This window comes from Psammomys obesus, unplaced genomic scaffold (genome assembly GCF_907164565.1).
Source record: "Psammomys obesus unplaced genomic scaffold, mPsaObe1.curated_primary_1811, whole genome shotgun sequence".
Classification (NCBI taxonomy): domain Eukaryota; kingdom Metazoa; phylum Chordata; class Mammalia; order Rodentia; family Muridae; genus Psammomys; species Psammomys obesus.
In genome coordinates, this window is record NW_026585698.1 from 7,357,756 (window position 1) to 7,364,535 (window position 6,780).

Genomic DNA, 6,780 nt, shown 5'->3' on the forward strand with positions numbered 1-6,780 from the left:
TTCGACATGTCTCAGATTCCCAAGGTATTAAAAAGAGAGAGAGAGAGAGAGAGAGAGAAAGCCAAAAGGTCCAAATCCTTCCTGTTTTCTAAGGAAAAGGAATCAGTGCCGCCTGCGTTTCAGGTGCTGGCGCACACCTGGCTCATTCAGTGAACGTATCCAAGGAAGGCCAGAAAGTGTCCCACCGACTCGATTGAGATGAAGCGATTTTCATCCTTCTCATTTGCTAATCCATCCACTCAGTGGTAAAGGCTGCAGAAGGAGAGTCACTGGGATGGGGCACGGCTTTAACAGAGAGAAGGGAGTGGACCTTTTGTCCATGCTCACAGCGGCGTCTATTTATGAGAACCTACTGCATGCCTGCTTCGTCCACCAGTGTCATTGATGGCATCTGAAAAATAGGGGGCAGCAGACGTGAAACTGATCTGCTTCAAACACTTCAGGCCAGATGCTGGAATAGTCAGCACCACGCAGAAGCGCTTCACACTTGGCTCTGGTAGACTGCCGTATTCGAGGACAGTGTGAGAACTTTAACGAACAATTTTTGGTAAGCCAAAGTAAAAGTTCAAACATTCGTCAAAGTTCATTTTCTTGTATAGGGATGCTCATTTTAATATTGTTTCCAAAGTTCTTACACAAAGTAAAGTCAAAGCAGAAAATAAAAAGGACTCAAATCAGAGGAGCATGCCTGCAAGTATTACGATACTTGGACTAGAGAAGTAAATCAGTGATAGAAACTCATGTTCTGTGTTTATGTGTCTGCTCACCCTCCTCTCATCCAGAAAGCGTTCAGTATGAATAGAAAAGGTACAATGTACCACTCAGTGATGAGAGGATCCAAGACCTTTTAAACATCTTGAGTCCATCAGCTGTTTCCCTAACATTCTGTCATCAAGAAGTGGGGATTTGTAGGCTCCTCCCTTCGAGGAACAGGCATTTGTTTTTAGATTAAGAAGTAGGAAAACATGGAAATGATCCATCTTGAATGGATTATTTAGAGAATTAATGTTGGGATCAAGTATTCCTTCTGCTTTTGTTAAGAGAGGACTAACTTCGGTACACAGGAGCTCTCTACTGCACATCATTCCTTGCATTTGGTTCTCTTTGGGTTTGGCTTATACTAAATTTCAGTTTCAGAGCACTTCTGTTAAGTCAACTTTAAATCCATGGTGGGGGGAGGGAGGCAGGGATACAACCATTTGTCCTGTGTCGGGGCCTGCAGTTCAGGAAGAAGTAAGAGGTTTGCCTATAACTGGAGGTGATCCAAGGAATAAAATTCAGAGGTGAAATCAAAATGAAAACTGGGCTGGTTGTGTGTTTGAGTAATCAATCAAAAAGCATGTTGTTGTTGTTGTTATTTAATGGGGATGGTCCCCATAGACTCTTGTACTTAAGGTACCTGATTGGTGGGCCTTGTTGGAAGAAGTGTGTCACTGGAAGCAATTTGGAGTTTCAAACGACCTGTGCCATTCCCAGCCAGTCTCTCTCAGCCTCCTATTTGAGGTCTGAGATGTGTACTCTCAGCTGTTTCCACTGCCATGAAAAGGCATTTGAAAGCCTCCATGATTCTTGTAGGCAATTATCAGCATTTCATTGAAAATAAAAACCTAGATATGAGGTGACTTTGGATAATATTACTAAAAACAGAGAGAGAAGAAAAAATGCAACAGAAATAAAACGACCAGTGGCATAAACAACAAGCTCAGCAGACAAAGACTTTAAAGGCACCGTGAGCTGGGAAGTTCAGGAGCAGAGAACTTGCCGGGCATAGACAAAACCCTTGAGTTCATCCACAGCAGCATCAGCAACAACAACATAACCTGATTGGTGTGCTTAGGAAAAAGAGAGAAAGTTGTTTTCAAATGCAAAATTTCTCAGAGGACTGTATTTCCACTTATGTAAATGAATACGTTGAGTCTCTCATAGACAGATGACTTAAATGCATGATCTCCAGATGGCAGTACTATTTCAAGTTCTGGGGACTTGGAAGGTGGGACTGAGCATGAGGAAGTAGGTTACTGGGGGGCAGTATATGACCCGTGGCTCCTTGCTGTCTGATTTTCTGCATCTTGTCCAGCAAAGTGTGAATTGCTCTACTCTCTCATACCCTCCCCAACCACAAAATTTAGAATGTCTGAAACTGGGAACCAGAGTAAACCCTTCTTCCTTCCTTAAATTATTATGTTAGCCTTTTGGCCACAGCGATGAAAGAAGTAGCCAATATACAAAATTGGTACCAAAAGTAAGGTTATTGCTGTGACTAAAGCTGAACACATGGTTCCTAGACTCTTTGAATTGGTTTGTGGGGAGAATTTGGAACAGTTTGAAAATACGAGCTAGAGAAATCTTAGCATACTCAGACAGAGCTTAATGAACAATTCTAGTGGGATCTCAGAAGACTGGATTAAGACTAGAATGTTGATCAAAAGGCAGACAGTTATGGGCAATCCATGAGAGTTCAGATGGGAACAGGACTCTCTTGGGAATTAGACTAAAAGACGTTCATGTTAAATTTTGACAAAGAATTGTTTGTGTTTTGTCTATGTCTTAATTTTTTTTTAATTTGGAGAAAATGGACTAATTGATTTGGCAGCAGAAATTTTAAGAGACACTACTAATTCGGATATGATGCCATCACCATCACTGGTTGATGTTAATGAAGTTTATAGTGAAAATTAAAAACAAAAAGCATTGCAGAAGGATCTGAAAATTTTCCTCCCTGGCCAGAAAAAAAAATGAACAAATTAAAAATTGTGGTCAATAAAGTGGTCACTGCCATTAAAGAGAAGCCAAACTCTTTGTACTGGGACAAAATGAAATTGGCCAGACCACACCCACCACTGGATCAAAGGTATGAAATGGCAAAGTCACGTGAAAGACCTTTTCCTGAAAGGAGAGATCCACTGAGATACTTTATTTGAAAAGGCACTCACAGGAAAGTATTTTCCCAGCTTCTGCCACCCTGGCATTCACAGAGCACTGCAACCAAAGGTGAACATGTAATGGACAGGCCAAGCTCTGTCCACTGGATTGTTGGTCAACAAGCATTAGGAGGTATGGACTTGTTGGAGAAAGTGTATCACTGGGAAGGGGGTGTCTTTGAAGTTTTAAAAGTCCATGTCAGGCCCAACCTCTCAGCCTGCTGCCTGCCCATCTGTGCATCAGAACATAGCTGTCAGCTACTTTTCTAGTCCGATGTTTGTCATGCCTGCCTGCCTGCCATGCTCCCTGCTATGGCCTCATCCATGAGGTACGTGTTTTGTGGAAACACAGAATGCAGGAGCTGCGAAGTGACTGAGGCTTCTCAAGTTTTTGAGAATTGGTATAAGGGGCATGGTTCTCTAAAGAGAGGCCCTTAGAGTGTAATGAATGAAGTCGTGAGTGTGGGGCCTAAGCTGTAATGTAACCTTAGGATGATAGAGATCCTAGAAATGTAGAATATCCACCAATAATAGCTATAAGCTACAAGCCAAGCTGGCCCAAGAAAATGGCCAAGTGGAGTGCAGATGTTAAGAAACCAAACTTGTAGGAACTTATGTCAGAACATCACTTATTATGAATGTTGGTTCTATGGTGGTTTGACTAAGAATGGTTTCTATAGGCTCATATGTTTGAATGATTAGTCACTAGGGAGTGGAACTGTTTGAAAGGATTAGAAGGATTAGGAAGTGTGGCCTTCTTGGAGAAAGTGTATCACTGTGGGTTGGCTCTGAGATTACAAAAGCCATGCCAGGCTCAATCTCTCTGCCTGCTGCCTGTCTATCTATGGATCAGGACGTAGCTCTCAGCTACTTTTCCAGCCCTATGCCTGCCATTCATGCCACCGTGCTCCCTGCCATCATGATGATGAACTAAGCCTCTGAAACTGTAAGTAAGCCCTTAATTAAATGCTTCCTTTTATTACGGTTGCCTTGGTCATGTTGTCACTTCACAGTAACAGAGCACTGACTAAGACAATGCCCATCTCTTTTCTATGCCTCAGTTTGGACACTGTGTACCACAATATACTAGAGGTATCCAATTTTCTTTTTATCTTGTAAAATTTAAATATAAGTATCAGAAGAAATTTGGTAGCATCTAGAATTTGGATTAAATGCATTTTCTATTATGGGATGGGCATCAGCTTTTGAAGGCTCGGGGTAGAATACTATGGCTTGAATATATAATGTCCCCTATGGATTCAGGATTTGAGTGCTTAGTCCTCACATGGTAATATTATTTTGGGAAGACCTGGAAACTTAGGCAGTAGGAAACCTGGGAGAAGTAGACCCCTAGGGATGTGAAAGTGTGTGCATGTGCCCTTGGTGACCAGAGGCCAACCCTGAATGTCTTGCTATATCAGTCTTATGTTTTGGGGGTTTTATTTGTTTGTTGGTTTAGTTTGGTTTTTTGAGACAGGGTCTTTCACTGACTCCAGAGCTCAGCAATTGGCTAGACTGGCTGGCTAGCTGCACCTCTGTCTCAACTTACCAATGCTGGGATTGTAGGATATTTGCTACCATGAACAGCTTCCTACATGGGTAAGGTATTTCCAAAGTCAAGACCTCATGCTTTGTCTGGCCCACCTTCCCAACCCCAGAGGCATTAATTGATTATCAATGCTAAGCTGAATTTTAGGACACAGAATCTTTGTGGGACCAACAACTGCATGACTATATGATCATCTCCACTTTTAACAGTGAAGAGGCTCAAAGCCGGAAACAAGAACTGGGAAAAATTCAAACTGACACCATCTGGCTCCTACTCCTGGGCCCTTAGAAACTTCTGCAAACCGTGTAAAGTCCCGCTTTTACTTTCATGGTAAGTCACCTTTGTAACTAATTTCATAACAAAGACAAATGTTGATGCAGAGCCAGGACGACATAGAAGAGACTGAGGGATGGCGCTACATCAGCCTGACACGCCACACGTTGTGTCTCACTAGGTAAAACATGGCCAAGTTCTCCTCAGCGCTGGAAAGGGTTGCTGTTGATTCACAGGAGCACCAGATGAAGCTTTTGGCTTGCCTTCAGGAGCCATGTTGTAACAAAAGCGAACCTTCTCTGAAAACATCAAATCCACACTCAGCCAAGCGAGACACACATCGTGCTGAAGCAAACCTGCCAAGCTCACGCCTCTTAATTCCCCAGCCACCATTTTCCCCCCTCTAATGGAAGCCCAACGTGTGTCCATTATTCCTACCTGTCTCCCAAGGACTCTGGAAGGGCAAGTACAGGCATGTGCTGCAGAAAACTTAACAGAGCCCACAGCAGTAAAGTGAAATCCCAAATCAATTTGTCACATCACCTTTATGCTTGCTTTATGTGGCCAACATTTACATCAATGTGGCATCTGTACATATTATCACAGAAGCCCAGGACCACCTTAGAAATGTCTGGTTTAATGCCACCGCAAAATCCGTAAAGAACTGCTCACACAGGGAGCTCACATGTCCCCAATGTAACCTTTTCCATGTTGGACTTAAGACATTTCCATTGTTTAACGGTCTGATTTTCAGATTCTTTATAATCTTCTTTCACTGACTCGAGCAATGTCTTTTGCAGCCACAAAGCAGGTAGCCCTCCACGTGATGCTTTGGATACTTGAAGGCAGCCATCATATCCCCTCTCATCCTAAGAACAGTCCTCATGTACCATTCCAGGCACCTGCCACGACATATGCAAAATTCATCAGGGTAGCAGGATCCAACCTGCCCACAGATTAAGTTCTTCTCCTGAATAGTCTTTTCTATCCTGGGAAACAGCTGCCTATGTATTATAGCAAAATGGGGTCAGTAGTGCCTCAGATGTGTTGATTTTGTTGACATAAGAGAAAGATTGTAAAAGTCTACTGCTATATTAATGCCAGGAAAAGAAACCCAATGGGAAAAAAAATTGTCCACCCACCTGGATCCACCTGTTTCACTTTCTCAGCAATTCATTGATGAAGTTCTGTGTTTTGAAAAAGTAAGTTTGATCAGTGTTTTCTCTTGTGGGGCATGGTGCAATGTCCTAGCTAACGGACCCCATCCCGAAGTCACCAAGGTTTCTGCCACCTTTATTTTAAAAGTTTATTATTTTTAAAGGCCTCAGTGTGAGTTTCGGATTTGTTGTGAGTTGTGTGAAGTTCATCAAATTCTCTGTGGAAGTTTAGTATTAGAAGCATCAGTGCTTCTCTTTCATTTTTTATTATTATATGTTATATACTAATATAGTATATAGTATATAATATATAGTATATAATATATAGTATATATAGTATATAGTATATGTTAATTATACAATGTTTTTCCTTCCTTTTCTCCTTCCATCTTCTCTTCCTTCCTTCATTCTTTCTTTCCCTCCTTTCACACATTCTCTCATGTATCCCTACGTTGTCCCTGAACTTGCTATGTGGATGAGGATGGCCCTGAATTGTTGATCCTCCTGCCTCTACATTCTGAGTTCTAGGATTACAGACTTCATGCCCACCCAAGTGACGGATTGTATTCTATTGTTTCCTTATGTGCATATAACACACTCAGATCACTTCACCTCCCCTGCAGCTCTTTGCTACTCACTTTCGCCCCTCTCTTGCCTTTAGCCATCCTTTGTCATCTCTCTTGTAATCTCATGCCTTTCCTTTTTTCCTTAACGTTTGCAAATGAGACAAAACATGACAGAATAAACTGATGATCATCATGTTGAGGTAGTGAGTCCTCTATGAGTATACAATGTTTAACGTTGACCATCAGCCAATATTTGAAATCTCTCCAAGCCTTGTGTTCAGGATTGTACATCCCTGAAATTCAAAACACTAAGA